The sequence below is a fragment of the Pinus tabuliformis genome, chromosome 9 (assembly GCF_031772625.1).
Source record: "Pinus tabuliformis cultivar Carrire ecotype Pingquan chromosome 9, CPIR1, whole genome shotgun sequence".
In the NCBI taxonomy this organism is placed as follows: Eukaryota; Viridiplantae; Streptophyta; class Pinopsida; order Pinales; family Pinaceae; genus Pinus; species Pinus tabuliformis.
Window position 1 is genome coordinate 274741184 of NC_142307.1, and position 21199 is coordinate 274762382.

At 43.7% G+C, this 21199-nt stretch overlaps 2 pseudogenes; both read right to left on the reverse strand.

Annotated features, from left to right (window-relative positions):
* Positions 1–755: 755 nt before the first annotated feature.
* LOC149148238 (CBL-interacting protein kinase 23 pseudogene) lies at positions 756–2092 on the reverse strand (annotated as a pseudogene).
* A 459-nt stretch (positions 2093–2551) lies between these two features.
* LOC149148239 (protein DETOXIFICATION 16 pseudogene) lies at positions 2552–5662 on the reverse strand (annotated as a pseudogene).
* Between the last annotated feature and the right edge of the window lie 15537 nt (positions 5663–21199).

Genomic DNA, 21199 nt, shown 5'->3' on the forward strand with positions numbered 1-21199 from the left:
TAATTACAAACATGCTGAACTATAATTACACACAATCCTAATCAAACTAAAATACTAATGTCATTCTCCTCGTATGCTTGATGCTTTCTTGAATGCTGTGACAGCTGTCCTCCTTTAGTTAAGTTGAGATGGTTGAGCTTACAGATGCGATGAATGCTGACTTGGGATGCTTGAAAGCGCTGATGCCTCATTTAATGACCAGAAGGTGTGCTCCTATTTGTCGGTTTCTGTCTCCCAACATTCTCCTAAAATATAGCAGCCGGCTCCCAAATCTTTTAATAACCCCAAGTATGGAATGATGCCAGGTTTCTGATGTGCTGTAGGTGTTATTTGATAGACAGCTGTTCTTCTTCCTCAACTCCCGCTCACCGTGTCAGACTAGCTGCTCACAGTATCACACTAGCTGCCCTGCGCTTTAAATCATCACCTACAGCAGTTTCGTAGCGCGCTACGAAACTGCTGTGTGATTTAAAAACACAGTCCCCCTCACTGGTTTTCTGCTAACACTGTGCTACATTTATTAATGATCTTCCTCATTCCAACAAATGAACAACAATTTGCAAATAATCCTGTTTAGCTGCCAGGCTTCAATGTCAATAGCTTTTCCTAAAAACAAACTCAAATAGCATGCCCGGATTCCTTTGCTTTTTGGAGATACTTTTAGGCCTGCCGAAAGGTTCTTGTAAAACTTGTGAAATTCCAAGGTATCACCTCCAGCCTTGCGGACTTCAACCATAAAAAGAGAAGGAGCTACTTCAAATACCTCTGTAGCTACTTTCAAATAACCCTTTCTTCCAGTCTTTGAACCTTGCATCTTCATCTTGTAATTTCTCTTTTGCACCAGAAGAAAACCATGAAGGGCACGTAAAATCTGCTTTATATATCTTCTTATACAATGTCATAAGGTTTGGATCATCAAAAGGCAAGTAACCTGCCATTAAAACAAATAGGATGACACCACATGACCACAAGTCTGCAGTTGCCCCATCGTAACCTTTATCATTGATGACCTCAGGAGCAACATAATTGGGTGTTCCACAAGTAGTGTGAAGCAAACCGTCATCCCTGACTTGTTGAGACAGTGCACTTAGGCCAAAATCTGATACTTTAAGATTTCCATATGTATCCAGAAGCAAATTTTCTGGCTTCAAGTCCCTATGGTAGACACTCCTACTATGGCAGTAATCAACAGCATTAATAAGCTGCTGGAAGTATCTCCTTGCTTCATATTGGTAATAAACCTAATGTGCTCGAGGTAGCAGTCTTGCCACGAAACTCTTATTTGTATATTAATTCATCAGCAAGTTTTTTACCCACCGCACTATTGCCAAGGATGACAGCCTTTAACAGAGTTCTTCTACAAGCTGACATGATGAGCTCGAGCTTATGTTAAATGAAGAAGGAGTCGAAAAGATCTAAACTGTTCCATCTATTGATCACTCCTTGCAAATCTTCGAGCAACGAGCATCTTTTCCTGCTCTGATACATGCTCATGCTCTAAAAATCCTCTGCGCCCTTGGAACTGTCTTGTTAGGCAATTCATTTGCAATTCGTATTCAACCTTGTGATCTCTTCCAAGCAGCAAATACTCTACCTGAAGTGACTTCAAACACTTGTGCCCACATATCAAGCTATTATAATAGATATCACAGTTTCATTCACCGGTTCATATCACAGCTTGTTGCGTAGCTTCAAATAGATATATAGCGTATATATTTCCAATGAGAGTCTTTATTTCAAGTGAACGAATTCCTGGAAACAGAATTGCCAGATGTCTCATTATAACAACAGTGACTATTGATCACCCCTGCCACCTATTTGCGTAGAAAAAGAGGTCTTATGAAGCTAGGCCACGATGATAATGAGCTACGTCTGTTTCATCAAACACTTGCGCCCATACATTAAGCTATTCCATGACTTTGCCACGGGACCAAAGACGTGTCTCTTCATAGACTCTAATAATCCCGAAGACAAATCTTCCAAAATTGATTCAACCTTCATATTGATAAAGGTTCTGGCTTTTAGCTTCCTCGACCTTCGACATGAACACTTCCAGAACTGCATTCTTCATATCTGCCTTCGCCTCCTCCATATGGATATTGTCGGACAAAATGATACAAGTAATGCAGCGGCCTTAGCTCTTGGAAATCCCATTGTCCTTCTACAACTTTTCGCTCTGTTTGCCTTTGATAACGCGGGTTCAATCCTCCATAATAGTGTAAGAGGCTCGAAAACATATGATAAGCCAGAAGATTGGCCATTAAACCATAGACACTGTGATCATCTCCATAAACTGGTTTTTTCCACAAAAGGCTTGATAATTCGCTATGCATGGTTTTGAACAAAATCCCTTGCTCCACAAAGTAGTTCAACTCTTAATAGGGGTAATCTCTGTTCACAAGTGCATACCTTGGAGTATGAATGCGAAATTTTTGAAGGCGCTCATATTTAACCAAAACCTGATCAACTTCTTTTGGGTGCTCCCATATATCCTTTTCTGTGTAGCAGTGATAAATTTTTGATAAGATTTTCCTTTGTTAGCGCAATGTTCTTAGCAACAGAACAGGTGCTCAAATGCCGAAGCTCCCCTGCCGCCAGCATGCAGTGCAAAGGCTAAAATGACAGCTATAGGCATGCCAACCACATAGTATGCCCCAAGATTTGCATAGGCACCCAACGTTTGCCATCCACATCCTCTAGCAATACCTGATAGAGCACCTTGGATGGCATCCATAAATGTTGAGGGTACAAGCAGTGGCATCATGGTTGAAATGCATTCAACTACCTCTACTCCATTGCTATAAGCATAGCCCCATACATTTCTGATAGAGAATAAAATATATCCTATCATAAGAGCCTCATTGACTGCCATACAAACCCCGACACACACTGATAACTGTGCAGTGCGTGAGCGTCCAGCTCCTAGTTCATTGGAAACTCGTGTACTTACAGCAGCACCCACGCCAAAGGGGATCATATATGCAACTGCATCAGTGCTAAGACAGATGGAGAGAACTGATATCTCAAGTTCAGGCTTAGGCAACAAACCGGAGAAGAGAACAAGCATTTCAAAAGACCAGTATTCCAAGCAACGCATTACTGCAGATAGAATAGCAAGCTTAAGAAAGTTTGTAATGTCATATAAAGCTTCCCTTGAGAAAGATGTCCATGTCTTCTTGCATGCAGGGGAAGATTTAACATAAATTGATAGAAGTGCCACATTTAGCCAATTGGAAATGCTATTTGCAAGCGCAGCCCCTTTATTACCTAATCCAACTTTGAACACCAATACCCAACAAACGGGAACATGAACTTTATCATAAATATTTTTCAAATCTTTCAATCCATTGTGGCGCCCTGCTTTGTGAAAGAAGTTACAGATTGTGAAAAAACAATCCCAAATATCAAACACTCTATGACTTATAAAATTTAATAGATTCTTTGTCTAGAGGATTCAACACAAAATCTCCTGCAAGTCTCCCACATTAGTATGTACATCTTTCACAATCACCCATGAGCCAGAATTCAGAGATAACTCCCTTAATGTATTTGATGGCAATCCTACAATAGCTGCATCATCATAAGGTGTCTCCTTGAACATACTGCCACTGCTCTCATCAACATTCCTGGAGGGAAGTAGAACTCTGTACAATAAGCATGCTAGGATTTGGACCTTCACTGAAAACTCAAACAAATCCCCAGTTTCGTAGCACGCTACGAAACCACTCAAACAGATAGCGCTGCGAAACTGCTAAAAAGAATTCTGGCGCTGCGAAAATACCCTGACTTTAAGCCAAGCTAAAAAAAATTTTACTACAGCATTTTCAGTGATAACACAATCCAAGAGACACTCTCCAAGAACTAAGATCCCTTCAAGTCTGGATGGAGGAGCACAACATTTCCACTTTGTTCGATATTTCCTCTTGGTCCCAAAATAGATGGCTTGAGTGGAAGGCTCTGAACCTGCCTCTGGACCTCAGAGATCAATGGCATAAGCTGAAAATCTCTTTATCGGGTGCCGCCCCAATCAACAAAGAGATGGATGACAGTTACATTTGGGACACCTGCGGGGGAAGCTTCACAGTGAGAGAGGGATATAAATCACTGCAAAACATGACTCCCACTGCAAATTGGAATCTCCATAAGGTAGCTTGGAACAATGAATGCATCCCCAAGGTGAAACATTTTAACTGGGCCCTTTTAAAAGGGAAAATCCTTACTGCAGAAAACCTGAGAAAGAGAGGAATTCAAGGCCCCTCGATCTGTTGCTTTTGTCAAGCAGAGGAAGAATCCATTCCTCACTCTTTCCTTCGATGCACTTTTGCACAAAACTGTTGGAAACATCTTCTTAGCCCTCTGGAAGTCAGAAGTAGCTATGATCAGGTGAACAACTTGCAGAGAAATTGGAAGAAAGATTACCCTCTGAACAGGAAAGGGAAAAAAAATCTCCTAAGAATATGGAATTGTATCCCGGCTACGCTGTGCTGGAATATCTGGCTGGCAAGGAACCACTACATTTTTAAAAATGAGCAGATCAAAATAGACAAGATTATCGCCAAGACTATAGCAGGGATCTCAGAGGCCATCAGCGCTAACCACATAGCTCCCCCAGATCCTCAAGGATGGACAAAGGAAGAGACTGATTGGTACAAAAGGTTCAACATTAGTCACTCCCAAAATCTCTCCCCTCAGAATAAAGCCCTGCAGAATCGACACAATTGGAAACTCAGGGGCGACAAAGAAGAAGTAAACACCTGGATCACAGCCCAGAATCGTCCCTTACTCCTCTTTGATGGAGCATCAAAGAGCAACCCTGGGAGAGCAGGCGCGGGAGGAGTAATTAAGGATCAGAAGGGGAACATAGTCAGCAGTTACGAATGGGGTCTCGGGCAAGCAACCAACAATGAAGCGGAAGCCTACAGTCTGCTCTTAGGCACCTCGATACTTCACAGGCTAGGATATCAGGATGCCTTAATCCTCGGGGACTCAGCTATAATAATTGCAGCTATGAACACAGGTAAAGATTTTAACAAAGCCAGCCTCAACCGCATCAAGGCAAGGATAAATGACAATCTCAGACACTTGGGAAAAACCACCTTCAAGCACGTGTTAAGGGAAATCAACGCAGAAGCGGATTCCCTTGCTAACAAAGCGGTCAACCGGCAACAAGGACAGGTCAGGGATAATGTCAGAATCTATGAAAGAGCTATACCTTAAGGTGTTCAGCTGCCAGACTGAACACAAGGCAAGTTTCATCAGAAATTGTCAGAACTCTGATCTCACTCATGGTTCTCCCACACTCGCCCATCCTATCTCCCTCAAAACGTCGGCGCTCCTCTCCTCCCTTAACCTCAGAGCCTCTCTGACTCGTGACAATCCCCTTACTCCTTTCGGTAAACACCATTTCAGCTCCATCGAAGTCTGCTCCCTAAATCTGCTGATGGATCCGCTCTCTGCCTCCTCAGGAAAATATCCCGTGCTCCATCTTCATGAAGGACCCCTTTTGTTCCCTTATATCCCCCTCCCATCCCCTTCTTCTCACCATCATCACGAGAAGCATTTTGGGCAAGAGGCGTTCCCAGAGCTCTGCAGATCGCTCCGCGGAAGCAAGCAGTCGCTCCCCGCGCCTGCTCTCTCCACAAGCAACCAGCAAGATAGTCATCAGGGCGTTACAGACATTCCAGCCTTCCACGCAGCTTCCAGGTATAACACAAGTTTTTCGCAAGATAATTTTACACTAACTAGTCTGTTCGTAGTCATGGCAGAAAGACAACAGCCAGAGGCTCGGGGGAGAGCGGCGCCCCGTGAGAATCCTCTTGACAGAGTCCTGGGCAATGACTCATGCACACTGTGCAAAGATCACTGCTTCCTGATAGCCCGGTTTATGAAGCACCACAATGAACTTCGCGAAGACTTCATCGCTGACAGCAGATCCAAGCGCAAGAAACTGGAGAAACGCAAGAAGGAAATAGAGAGCCTTAAGGACAGGTGTGAGCATCTAGAGGAGGCAATCAAGCACATTCAATCCATCACAGAGAGTATGCAGGCAGAAGCCTCCACCAAGGACAGCCAAAAGGAGCAGCAGAAAGAAGATCACATGGAGGAAACTGTAAACCAATTCTGGTGTTAACCTCATGAACAGCAAAGTCTGCCTAATAGATGGCCTTTTTGTAAGACAGTATAGTAGATATCTTTTTCAGTATTTCATCCTCAAGCTAATCTCTCAGACTTCAAGGGCTACGCCCCTTCTTAGGACCTCTTCTCTCACTCCTCTACTAGCATATTATGTATCTTCTCCTGCTTTCTGCAGTTTTTATAATATATGAGTACACGATCTTGTTAAAAAAAAAAAAAACTTCATAGTGAAATAGTTAAAGTGAAAATTCCACGATGACCTGTTTTAGATGAAATTCTGGAGCTTGCAAAAATGCCAACTTCCTTAGATCATATATCCTAAAATATAGTGAGACAAGATCTGCAATTCCGACCCAAGCTTCAGTGAGATGTCGTATCAAATGGGTTTTGTTTTTATCTTCTGAAACATCACAGAAAAATAGTTATAGCAAAAATTCCACAATGACCTGTTTGGAGCAGTGAAACCATAGAATCCAAAGCTTTGATACCAAATGTTATGAAACCAGCTCACAAAAAGATAGAAAATATAGATCAACGCCTTAGAAATAAGGCTCTTCGAGGGGGAAACCTCCTTTACATTACACAAATGAACAATTCTTAGATGATACAAATGACAAGACCTCCTTTCTATATATAGGAGTCTAAGGGGTCATAATATAATCAAAGCCGACATAACAATAATAATGTAAGGGCACAATAATAACAATATGGGGACTAAATGGGCACAACAATATAATAAGGGGGTTGTACTAATAACAATAATGGGTTAGACTAGTAGTATAGTGACCTAACAGGATCTACAGATAGCAACTTGTACACAAAAATTGAGGATTATAAACTGCTAATTATTGTTGTTTATGTTGATGATATCATCTTTGGCAGTAATTTTACGTTTTAACCGTGTACATAAATTACCTACATATTAATTCTAAAACATAGAAAATAAACAATAGCGATAGCATAACACATAAAACAAATATACACAAAGATTTTCTCCTGGATCCCAAAACTGGGACTACCAGATTGATTTTTCATTATGTTCCTTTCAATGTTACAACAGATATATATACATGTTGAAGCATCCAATACCATGGACCAAAAACCATCACACCCAAAACCAAGTGCAAAAACCATGCACAAAACCATAGGTAGGTTCGTCCACCTAATATATGTTCCAAAAAAAAAAAACTCCCCAGGACGCTTCCCTGGACCCCATAGAGGGGGCTTAACCACCCCCCTCAAACCCCCTATATAGGGGGGGTTGTTGCCCCCCCCCCACCCCCATGATCCCACAATGAAGGGGAGGCTCTGCCCCCCCCTAACCCCCAGTTAACTAGGGGAGCTAATCATGGAAAGAATATAACACAACACAACATTCTCCCATTTGTTGTTTTCTTTCCACAGGGGGCCACAAGAGAGCTTAGTCATTTATCTAGCCCTATAATGCCCATTGTTTCTCTACACTAAGGGAACTTCTCAGAGCTCACAGATTTTGTCAATGCATCTAAAGTATTCTTCAAAGTGTCCACCTTTACCAGCGACACGTTTTTGTCGTCTATCATATCCCTCACAAAGTGATACTGAACATCAATGTGCTTTGTCTTTGAATGGTAAGTAGGGTTCTATGCCAAGAAAATTTCACTTTGGCTATCACAGTCTATTATTATAGCTCCCTGTACTAACCCCATACTTGAACACAATCTCTGCAACTATATTGCTTCCTTGCTTGCATGAGTGGCTGCCATGTATTCTGTCTCTGTAGTTGATAATGCCACTACAGATTGTTTCTTACTCATCCAACTGACTGCACTGTCAAATACGTTAAACACATACCCACTTGTAGATCTTCTCTGATCCAAATCTCCAGCCCAGTTTGCATCAACAAATTCATGAATATCCAAAACTCTATCCAATCCTGGTCTTGCTTGGTAGCACAAACCATAATCACTAGTGCCACGCAAATACCTAAAGACCCGCTTCAATGTTGTCTAATGATCCTTCCCTAGTTTTGACATAAACCTGCTCAACACTCCCACTGCATGTGCAATGTCTGGTCTAGTACAAACCATCGCACACATCATAATACCGACTGCACTTGCATATGGAACATGGGACATGTCCTCTTCCTCTTCTTGTGTCTTGGGACACTATTCAACAGATAACTTTACACCTACATGAATAGGAACCTTCGCCAGTTTACTATTCTACATATTAAACCTTTGCAGTATTGTCTCGACATATTTCCTATGGTTTAACCAGAGCTTCCTCTTTGCCTGATCTCTATTAATTGCCATGCCCAAAATATATTTTGCAACACCAATATCTCTCATGTCGAATTTGGAGGACAATTGGGTATTCAAATCATGGATAATTTCTTTGTCATTTCCAACCAGCAACATGTCATCCACATACAAAACCAGATAAGTAACATGATCACCAATTAATTTAAAGTACACACAGTGATCTGCTTTGATTCTGATGAAGCCAAGTCCCCGTATAAATGTATCAAATTTTTTATACCACATCCTTGGTGACTATTTTAACCCATACAAAGACTTCTTTAACTTGCATACCAATTCTTTCTTACCTTTTACCGCAAAATTCTTCAGGTTGCTTCATGTAGATCTCTTATTCCATATCCCATCAAGAAATGTTGTCTTCACATCCATCTATTCTACCTCAAAATCAAAAATAGCAGCAACAGATAAAATTAATCTAATAGAAGCTACCTTGGCAACAGGAGAAAAAATATCACCAAAATCAATTCCCGACACCTGGGAATAACCTTTTTCCTACCAACTGAGCTTTGTATTTCTCCACCTTTCCTTTTGCATTTGTCTTTTCCTTGAACACCCATTTGTTTCCAATGGGTTTCCTTCCAGTCAGCAACTCCACCAGATCCTAAGCCTCATTTTTGTGCCAAGATGCCATTTCATCAACCATAGCCTCTTTCCAGATTTTTCCATCCTCTAAATCTACTACTTCCTTTATAGTACTAGAATCACCATCAGTAATAGATAAAGCAAAATTTGAACAAAAAGAAGATGGACTATACCTTTATGGTTGCCTTCTTTCTCGAGTTAATCTTCTCACAACCGAAGTTTGTGACTCTTCATCTTCTGATTCCTCTTGTGTTGTAGAGTCTGATTCTTCCTCCTTAAGCTCAAACTCTATCTTCTCAAGTTCCTTTGGTTGGAATTCATGTTTAATAACATCTTTCACCTATACAAACACCACATCTCAGTTGTACACAACCTTCCTTGTTACTGGGTTCCAAAGTTTATAACCCTTTAAACCATCCTTATACCCAATAAGGATACACTTTTCAGATTTACTATCCAACTTTGTTCTTTTCTCCTTTGGAAAATCTACATATGCATCACATCCAAATACCCTGAGATGTGAAAAAGAGGGTTTCTTACCAGTCCATACCTCTTGTGGATTCTTATCCTCCAACTCTAATGAAGGTGATATGTTGACCAGGTAACATGCAATCTCCACAGCCTCTTCCCAAAATCCCTATCCTAACCTAGCACCACTGAGCATGCTTCTTGTCCTTTCCATCAACGTCTTGTTCATTCTCTCTGCAACTCCATTTTGCTAAGGTGTGTATGGAGTAGTCTTCTACCATGCTATACCATACTTCTTACAGAATTCTTCAAATTCCTTCCTTGAAAACTATCCATCATTATCTGTCCTCAGAACCGTTATCTTCTTCTCTGTTTGGTTTTCCACCAAAGCCTTAAATTCTTTAAACCTGTCAAAGACTTCAGGTTTGTTCTTGAGGAAATATATCCATATATTCCTTGAGAATTCATCTATAAATGATACATAGTACACAGACTTACCCAGTGATGGAGCCTTTCACAGGTCCAAACACATCACTGTGCACAAGCTCTAATATATGTTTCACTCTTTTACCACCAGAGAGGAAACTCACCCTATTCTGCTTCCCATATACACAATTTTCACAGAAATAAAAATCCAGAGAGCTATTATTCATACCTTCTACCATACCTTTACCATGAAGTATTTGAAGACCCTTCTCTCCAATATGTCCAAGCCTTTGATGCCATAGCATGGCCTTTTCTCCTGAGAACACTAGATTTTCTACTCCACTTTTAGGAACCACAGAACTGTTGCACCAATCAACAACAGTGCTACCTTGCAGCTTGTACAAAGTTCCAATCCGAACTCCCCGCATCAATACTAGCGCTCCCCTAACCATCTTGTAGGTATCCTTTGGTGGGCTCTAGTATTGCAGCAATAATGTTGCAACTCTTCAAGCTCCCTTCTTTACTTTTATCAACCTGGTAGTTCGTAACAAACTTGGAAGCGACAGTGCTGTATGCACAAGTACTAGCTCTTGCCGTAGCTATCACTTGGTCAGCCGGCACAAGGCCGCTAGGGGCTTAAGCTAACTTCTATGGGCTCTTAGAAGAAGCTTTTTAACTGATAGATGGAAGCTAACTCAAAAGAAACTGATCTACTTGCAGAAAGAAACTAAAAACCCAAAAAGTAGCAAAAACCCTAGCAAACCCTAATGTTACCAGCTAGTCCTACTGATGCAAAGGAGAAGATGCAAACTATTGAAAGAGATTCCATTACTCCTACAGAGGTGAAATGCACACGCCTATTCTATCTCTATCTGAAGACACATCTTTTTGTATTTTTGAATAAGTTATTTGAGTTACCATGCAGATGCTTTTAACTGGATTTTTACTGTGCAAGGGTGAATCAAGGAGGAGAAAGGCTTGGAAAAGGTTGGGAAGGTTCAGCAGGGGTCTAAGGGGTCCCTAACACCCTTCCAGAGAGTTTCACCAAGTTTGGCTACCAAGAAACATCATTTGGGAGCTTCTATAGGAAGTCTGCAGGGGTTCTACAGGATGTTTCAGGAATTTCTACAGGATGTTCAGAATTTCTACAGGATGTTCTAAGGTTGGATTTTGGATGATGGGTGAGTGAAAGAGGATGCATGAATGGATAGGGAGGTAGGGTAGGGGTCTAAAATGATTTAGTGACCGAGGGATGAAGTGATGAGAGGGTGTGGGGAGCTAACTTGTCTTAAAGAAGGCTGAGGCAATGGAAGAGCAAGAAGGTAGGGTTATGTGGGCAGGCAAGTAGTTATGAGACAAGGGAACTAACTTGGAGAGGGAGTAGTTGGCCTGGACGAAGCTTGGATGGACGAGAGAGTGATGGAGATGCACAACACAGTGTATACTTAACCAAATCAACCACGTCCTGCACACAATCAAAATATTAACCAGTCTATCCTAACTATCAACAAAACCACTGAACAACAGCGTTATTTCTAAAGAGAACCATGTACAGTACTTAAGCAAAGAAACATTCCAAAAGATCTGAATGCATGAATAACTCCTACAAATGAAAACATTGCACCAAAGATTGCATGGGTAAGCGAACTAGTGTTTTTGTTGGGCAGCACTATCTGCAATTCCTGCCCCTAGAAAGAGGTGAAAACGAGAGTGCAGGCAACCCTTTTCTGAAGCTTTTATCAATTCTTATCTCGTTAATCTATTCTAGACATCCAAAGCAACTCTATTCTTCAACAATAACCTATTTAACCACACAACGAGATCTAGCTCAACAAACTGTGTTTCAAATGCTTACAAGGAAAATCATAATGCTGAAAGGAAAGATATCAATACAAAGAAGGAGGCCCTAGGCTCTCAGGTTGGGCCCAACCCCGAGAGTTATGGCTCCTCAAAAAAACTTAGAGCTGATGTCAATCTGACTGCTTCCCATTAAAATAATAATCAAAAGTCAAGAGTCATGCCAATAATGGCTACAAAAGAACAAAACAAAGCTAGCAGCTTGTAGTGCAGGATGTGCAAAAGTTTTTCAAAAAGTTCCTCTCGAAGGCTGAAGCCCTCACATTTATACACCACGAGCCCCTAGCTAGCCTCCTAAATCCATGGGACTTGGCTGACCAAACTGGGAGTGAATAGCTGCTTCCACAAAATCTGTTTGGTTGCCTTCTAGATCCGGTTTTGGTGGCCTTTGGAGCTCGGAGTTGGGGGTGAAGATCCCGAGGGAGGCTATTTAATGCCATAGACAACCCCCTACGAATCCTCAACCCAAGCTTGGATGTCTCCTAGCCCTTGTCTGCTTGGTTTTGCTCCACATGTGTCAAAAAATACTAAACTGAGCACATGTTAGCCACCTAGGAATAGTGACTACCCTTATTCGTACAAATGACATAAACATACTAAAAAATGATGCAGAAGTTATGAAAAATGAAGGATTGAGCAAAGGTAGTTAGGCCAAATGAGCCCAAAATGTTACCGAATTTGGGGCACATTATCACCCCCCTGCTAAAATGATTGCTCATCCCTGAGCAACTAATCTAGCTCCTCGTCCTTCATCGCTTTCACTGCCACTCTCACATCCCAGGCTTCTGAAGTAGTATCCTCCTCACTGCCATGGAACCCAGCCTTCCTTTCCACCTCTTCCCACTGCTTATGCTCTTCTTTCTCTATGCTGCCTTCCATCAATCCCAAAAGCAAAGGTGGGCTTAGCTTGAGGCCAATCCAGCTAGCTTGGAGGTTCTGTATGGACTTCTTGTAGAGGGGCACCCATACTAGAGCTTCCCTCATTCGAGTTGGAGTGTGATATTCCCTGATTTTGAGGTTGTGGGACAAGGTGTTCCACCGGCGGGTGCAAGCATGCACACAATTGTCCCCTAATAATCGCTCCATATCCTCGAAATGTGCTATGGCCTGAGCCTACTGATCCATGTATTTCAATAAAGCCTGAGAGTCGGTTGCTAAGTGTTGGTGGGCTGATATCAATGCAGTGTGGTCCCCTAGCTCTTCTCTAATCAGCAGTGGTTCATGTAACTCTCGGTTCATGACCTCTTTGACCTCTGCTGCTCTCTTTTCTTCATCGTTCAACCATGAGGAAAATGCCATCAACTGCATATCTCCCATGACTTTGTTGGGATCCCATGAAGTCACATTAGGAAGGGCCAAATTATGGAGATAGAACTCCGATAGCTTGGCCTTGTCCTCTGTTGAACTGCTATTGCATAAATCTGTGAACTGCTGGGGGTCTTGGATTTGGGAGATACCCCTCTATGCCAATGCATTAATTTGGAATTGCAGCCACTGGTCCCGTAGGTATAGGCCATAAGATTTGGTCGGTTTCCTACATTGTAGAGCATCCATGGCCCAACTGGCCATGCAGGCCAGTTGTGCCTCTTTTTGTTGCAACTGTTGTTTGAGAGCTTGTATCTCGATTTGTGCTTGCAATTCCCTTTCCTGTAGATGTTGGTTTAGTTCCCCAAGACCAACTTGCAGTCCTTCTTTGCCTTGAGGTTCTGTTGTAGTGTCCTCTGATGTTGTGCCCCTTTCTTTCCTCTGTTCTTGTAGCTGCAGTTTGAGTTTCTCATTCTCTTCCTGTAGGAATACCCGCTGGCAGTTTCCCACGTGTTTTGCCATAGCTAATTCTCTTCTTGCCTCCTTGATTTGTTCCTCCAAGGGGCCTATATCTGCTACTCCTTTAAATTTAGCTATCCTCATCCATGTGTGGGTTCTCACTCTTTCTTCCTCCAACGCAAAGAAAAGCGGGACCGTGAATTTCTGTGGTATAATTTTTCCAGCCTCCAAAAAGTTATAGTAAGAGCTCAAGCTTGGCTGGGGACTAGGTTCCGGAATATGCTCTACCTCTTCTTCCCTCCATGGCTCTCCTCCTTCTTCCCTTGGTGGTGATGTCACTGCCTCTCCCTCCATTCTTTTGGTCTCCTTGAGCCTGGGCAATGTTTCCTGTAGAACGGCCTCAGCATCCTGTAGCGGGGTTTTTGAAGCCAACCTTTCCATTCTCTCCTTCTAGGCAGTTGTCTTCGGGCTCCCCCGCTCATAAGTGACTGATATTTTTGAGGGGGACCTCTCCCTTGGCGAGGTAGGGGTGTCTTCTATGGTAATTGGGTCGCTGGATGGAGGTTGGGGCCTGCCTGTTTTGATTCTTACACTTCTCCTTGCTTTGAAATATAGATGGGTCTCCCTCTTTCGTTTTTCCTTTGGCTTGGGAGGGGTACTTAGGGTAGCCAGCACAGCTGCTGCCTCCCTAGCAAGGATTTCAGCCATCTTCCCCTCATGTTTTCCTTTCTCAGGGCTTCCTGTAGAAAGCCCTGTAGCAGCTGATTTCTGGCTTCTGGTAGAAGCCGTGCATGGGTTTTGGAGAGCGTGTCAATGGTTCTGGGCCTTCTGTGCAACTACCGGATGTTTGAACAGACCGAGGTCTCGGAGTAACAGTATTCAGGAAATTTTGGATGCTTACTTGACTGCAAAGCGGTTGAGGATAAATGAGTGGAGTGCCATACGCGATCTAGCCGGTGGATTTGAATCCCTGCAGAACTTATGGCGCGGGGGTGAGTTGTCCCTACCGGCCCGTTGGATGACGTCACCTGCTATCATTCCAATGTAAGTTTTCCTGACCGCCGAATCATTCCCTGCATATCTACCGTCGCCATTTTATGTTAGATCGCCGCTTCTCTCCGACTGGATGCTTCCCACGTGTCCATTTCCTGTCTTGTTTGACACAACCAACGCTTTTCGGATCGGACGAGACCATCGGACTGGTCGTGGTGGCCAGTTGAATTGCTACCTGACTTGCTCAACCCATTCATTTTCATACTTGCACACATTTTAGAGCATTGTTCATGTAATTTGACGAAACAGGGTGAGGCACTTACCTGTGCAGCCGCGACGTTATTTTCATGCTTCAGGACGAGGGTGATGGACCCGCTTGCTGCTGCTTCATGCATAGGCACGGGAGCTCCTTCTTGCCGACTGCTGCTGGTTACGAGACCGGTTTCCTGACTGCGGATGGTGCATGCGCCAACTTTATGAGTTGCAGGTGCCTTCATGGTGTATGCTCTAGCCAGATCAACTGCTACAGGATTCCTGTAGGATATCCTGTAGCCGTTTCTCCTCCTAGGGTGCATGCCGAAACGGTGGAATCACGGACATGGTTGCAGGGTCTTCAGATTGCCTTGATAAGTAGTGCATTGGGCCTCTGCATACTTTATTCCATTTGAGAATTGTTTCTTCTAAGAATCCAACGTTCTGATTTGACTGTGTAGGTATTTCCATTGTATGGCAGCAGGGGTGGTATAAGGAGGCGACAGCAGTGGGTGATGGAGAAAAACATTGGTTGCATGCCTCCTGATTGGACTTCGAGCTTCACATTCTTCTACACAGTCGGTCCTGGGTCGTCCAAAGATTCTACAGGAAGTTTCCTGTAGAAATACAGAACTTCCTATAGAAAGTGTTGTAGCTTCCTGTAGAAGGCTAAACTGTGACCAAATCGTGCCCAGACCTTGGAAGAGATGGGTGTTTTGGGAGGGAGTTCTGGTGAGGTCACCTGGTAGCGTGGTAGGGACCCTTGTCCTTGAGTTGAGGGACCTCTTTTTCTGCATGGAATACCTACAACCTGCATGATTTGTCAAATCTTGAGCCTATTTTCCTGTTTCTGCTTCCTTCTTTTCTGTTTTCTTTTGCTTTGTTTGTTTTTTCTTTCTTTTTCTTTTTTCTTTTTTTTGGAAGACAGCAGGGGTGCCTCGATGAGGTTTTCACCCCTACCATCTGCCTTGAGCACCTCAGAGAGGTTTTCACCCAAGGGTCTTTTTTATTCAAAAATTTTCAGAAAGACAGCAGGGGCGCCTCAATGAGGTTTTCACCCCTACCATCTGCCTTGGGAGCCTCAGAAAGGTTTTCAACCAAGGAACCTTTTTTTTTTTTTTGATGCTCAGGGTATGCCCAAAACAGAGGCAGAACCCTTCTCTATGACCAGCACTGATTTTTCCACAGTTTTGATGAATTCTTGCCTCAAAAGAGGTTTCTTATAGATCTTTAGTCGATTTCCATTGACAAGCATGGGGATGGCCTCCTCATCAATGGTCTGAATAAGAACAGACCCATTGTCATTACACTTCTCCACTGCATATGGTCCCAACCATCTTGTCCTCAGCTTTCCCTTAAAATCCTTATGTTTGGAATCGTACAACAACGCCCAATCTCCCGACTGGAATTGCTTGTCATTGAGGTGCCGATCATGCCATATCTTCCTCTGAAGTTGAACCACTTCTGAGTGGAGAAGGGCCTGCATTCGGTGCTCGTCTAACCCATTCAACTGCAATAACCTTTCTTGCTGCGCATGGCTGAGATCTAGGTCCAGCTGAGCTGCCATCCTTAATGTGTTGTATTCGAACTCAATTGACAGCAAATCTCTCTTCCCATAGACCAGCTCATAAGGTGTGAAGCCGGTTGTGGTCTTCCAAGTGGTGTTGTAAGCCCAAGTGGCCTCAACCAGGCGATCTTCCCAATCTTTCCTACTGTTGCTCACAACCTTAGTCAAGATCCCTTCTAATGCTCTATTGGTGACTTCCACCTGCCCATTTGCTTGAGGATGATAGGGGGTGGAAGTCCTATGCTTGATCTTGTGATGAGCGAGTAGGTCTTCAATTAAGTTGGAGGTGAACTGGCTTCCTTGATCGGTGACTAGCTCTCTTGGGTAGCCAAATTTGTAGAAGATGTTTTCTCTTAAAAACTCAGCCACCTTTTCTTCTGTCGCTGCTTTGATTGCCTTGGTTTCTTCCCACTTTGTCAGATAGTCTGTGCACAAAACAATGTAAGACCTTTGCCTTGAAGGAGGATTAATAGGACCCACAAAATCCATACCCCGCTTCTCAAATGGCTCAAGAGTCACTTGACGTTGGAGAGGCATTTCGTCCCTTGGAGTCAGTTTCCCCATCCTTTGGCATCGGTCTCATTGGCTGATATATCTTCTGACATCTTGATGAAGCGTGGGCCAATAGTAGCCTGCCTGTAGAATTTTGAAGGCAGTTCTTTTGGCTGCAAAATGTCCTCCACAAGGCCCGTCATGACAGGTTAGGAGGATGTCAAAGACTTCCTCCTCCCTTACACAACGCCTTAAGACCTGATCGGGGCCAAGCTTGAACAGGTTGCCCCCGATCCAAGTGAATGAGGCACTCTTCTTTACGATTCTGCTCTTCTCTTTTGAGGATAGGTGCGGAGGAAACTGTGCTGAGACAAGGTAGTTTGCTATATTAGAAAACCATGGAGAGAGTACTGAGATAGCAAACAGATGTTCATCTGGCAATTGGTCATCCACTGTTCCATCCTCACCTGCAGGTAAATCCAATCTAGACAAGAAGTCAACATCAACATTTTCTTTACCTGGTTTGTTAACGATAGTCAAATCAAACTGCTGCAACAAAAGTAACCATCTAATAATACGAGCATTCACATCCGGTTTATTCATTAAATATCTAGTTACAACATGATCAGTATGTACAAATGTTTGATAGCCAGTGATTTAGTGTCGGAACTTGTTCAGGGCATGGACCACGGCCAAGAATTCTTTCTCAGTTACAGTATAATTCAGTTCTGCCTTGGATAAGTTTTTGTTGACAAAGTATATGGCGTATGGAAGTTCTTGTTCAACTTGTCCTAAGGCTGACCCTATGGCTTTGTTCGAGGCATCAGTGTGGATGTGGAAAGGTAGGGCCCAATTTTGACCTCTCAAGATTGGGGAAGACACCAACTTATCCTTTAATTCATTCAGAGCCCTCTGACAATCGTCAGTCCATTTAAACTCAACATCTTTTGCTAAGAGGCCAAACAATGGCGAGGCTAGCTTGCTGAAGTCTTTAATGAATCTTCTATAATATCCTGCCAAGCCTAAGAAACTTCGAACATCTCTTACCTTCTGAGGGGGCGGAACTTTTCTAATGAGAGCAATTTTGTTAGGATCCACCTGTAACCCTTGGCGAGAAATGGTATGTCCTAGCACAGTCCCTTCAGTCATCAAGAACTCACATTTTTCAGGACTAAGGGATAGGTTCATCTCAATGCACCTGGTTAGGACTTTTCCCAGATTGGACAATGCTTCCTGGAAGTTGGACCCATAAGGAGTGAAGTCATCCATATAGATCTCCACCGAATCATGGACCAGCTCAGAAAAGATGCTCAAGATGGCTCTCTGGAAGGTGGCAGGAGCGTTGCATAGCCCAAAGGGAAGAACTCGGTAAGCAAAGGTACCCCAAGGACAAGTGAAGGTGGTCTTATCTTGGTCTTCCGGGCTGATTTGGATCTGATTATACCCGCTAAACCCATCCAGGAAAGAGAAAAACTTCTTCCCTACCAGTCCATCCAACACTTGATCTATGAAGGGTAGAGGAAAGTGGTGCTTCTTGGTGGCTTTGTTCAGTTCTCGGTAGTCCACACAGATTCTCCACTTCCCATTTTTCTTGGGAACCAACACCAGAGGAGACACCCACTCGCTATCCGAGATGGGGTAGATGAATCCTACATCCAACAGTTTTTGCAATTCTTCTTTGACAATGTCCTTAAGGGCTGGATTCATTCTCCTTTGAGGTTTCCTGACCGATTTAAAATCTTCTTTGATGTAGATGTGATGGGTACAGACCGAAGGATGGACTCCTTTCATCTCCTTATAGCTCCAAGCAAAAGCATCTAGATGACTGGCCAACAGACTGCAGAGCTCCTTTTCCTGGGAAGGAGATAGGGAGGAGTTGATCTTTAACATTCTCTCAGGGCCAAACTCCACATTTTTAACTCTGGGAGTGATTGGATTGGTCACACAAAGGTCCACTAAGGTGCTGACTTGGGTATCCTCCACCAATTTCTCTAAGGACAATGCACTGGGAGGTGGATTCTGAATCAAGGTATCAATCAAATCATCCTCGGTTTGAGGACCTCCCCTGGTGGCTCCCAGGGTGCACAAGGATGCAGAGTACACCTCATCCTCTTCTCCTTCTTCCAACCAAAGTGGTAAGTCATGCTCTAATAGAGGTTGGGCAGGAGGGTAAAGGACTAGCTGCTTGGACATAGGACCATTTTTGAGGGTCATGTTTCCTGCTCAGCAGCTTATGTAAGCATCCGTAGTGGCTAACCAAGGCCTTCCCAAAATAAGGGGGTATCCAGTAAGCTTTGCCTTTGGTTGAAGAACCAAGAAGTCCGCAGGGTACTCCCAAGAGTCAATAAAGACCAAGCCATCCTCGACAATCCCTTCGGGAGTCATGGTGGAGCGATCTGCTAGCTGCAGGACTGTCGAGGTCTTTCTTAAGGAACCCTGAAGGTTGAGTTTGAGCATGGTGTCCCTGGTCATCACAGTAATGGAAGCCCCTAAATCAATTAAAGTGTGGGGTATGATGGTGCCATTGATGTGGACATCAACTACAGGACTCCCAGGATCCAGATACTTTGGATAGATAACTTGCCCCAATATAAGCTCGGACAGTTGTCCTATGACATTGATGGTTGAGGCATCTCTTTTTCGCCTGCCTAGGTGCTTGAAACACTTTTCCTTAACCAATTTGTTGCATATCGGTACGTCTTTGATGGCTTGGAGAAGTGGTATTTTCACACACAACTGCTTGAGTTCTCCCAGAAGCTCATTCTCTTCTGGGTTGGGTTGTGTGGTTGCTGTTAGTCTCTCAGGAAAGGGTGGAATGGCTTTTGGTTCACTTTCCTGTTTGTCTTCCTCGTCCTCTGGGGGAGGAGGTTGGCGATCCGGAAGAGTCTTTCCTGATCGCAGGTTGATCTCCTGGATCTCCACAGCATAGGTAGGGCATGTTGTTTCCCCAGTATATACCTGTTGGGCCTGTCGGTTGTTGGGGTTCGGGTTCGGTTGAGCAGGCATCTGGGGTTGTCTTGGAGGAGCAGGAGGTAATGGTTGTGGCTGAGCTGGTGGTGGAGGCAAAATGGCAGGAGGAGTGTTGTATTGGGGCCTCCACCCCGGTTGAGGTGCATTCCACTGAGGTTGTGGCTGGACATGTGGGTGAAACAAATGAGTAGTGGACTGAGTATGGTATTGAGGTGGGTAAGACCATGGAGGAGGCACAGACCAGGAAGGATGAGTAGGGGGACCCCAGGAAGGCATAGGAGCAGATTGGTTGGGGCTATAATAAGCTTGGGATGTCCCTTGCATCCCCTACTGGTAAGGCCTAGGTCCATGTGGCCTCCTTTGGTTGAGGAAGTAGAGAGGTTTGGTGGGTGCCTCCGTTCCTTGGTACATGGATTTAAGCTCAGGTAAGGTTGGGAATTGGTTTGTGGGGTGGTCCTCCTCACAAAAAAAACATACCTCTACTGAATGTAATGGGCACTCGTTCATAGGGTGATTTCTTGTACACCAGGGGCAGAAGATGGCCAAAGCCCTCTCAGCTTCCTCTTTCTTTTGCTGGATTCAGAATGTATCAAGTTGCATGGCAATGGTCTGCCTCACCTCACTTTTGAGGTCCTCCAGCTGATTTGCAAACTCATGCTTGGAGAAAGTAGTACTATCTGAAAGGGGGTTTCCTCTACCTCTTTTTCGGGCTGCCCTAGAGTGGTTTCTAAACACAGTATTTATGTCCTCATAAGGCAGTTGGTAAATATCTCCTCCAACCAGCATGTGAAGGGTATCGAGAAGGTCTTCAGGGACTCCTCGGAGCAGGACCAACTTGAGAGATTCAGGGTCAAGTGTGCACCTGGCTCGTTTATAGCTAAGTTGGAACCTTTCCTCATAATCCTCTAAAGACTCATCGTTTCCCATGGTCATCCGAAAGATTTTTCCCTTGGCTTCCTTGGACCTACAGTACTCCCGGTACTTGGTATTGAAAGCTTGCTGCATCTGAGCCCAAGTGGTGATATTGTTCCCAGGTAAGCCCATGAACCAGCGTAATGTCACGTCCTTGAGAGTAGAGGGAAAGAGTTTCAGTTTTTGCTCATCTTCAGTATAGTCATAGGTTCGACAAAGGATAGCAAACTCGAACAGGAAGGTATCAGGGTTTTCAGTAGTCAGTCCATGGAAGTGAGGTAAAGCAGAGGGGCTTATGTTTTTCATTTTCATGTCTCCATTGGTCTCTCGGATGGGAAAGGCACCTTCTATTCTCTCATCTTCTCTTCTATTGTTAGTCATGGCTTCAAATGGAGTGTTCTCTAACTCTTCTTCTGTTATAGGATCTTCGTATATCTCAGGAGGCTCGCCTATAGGTTCTTCTGGATCACTGTCACCAATG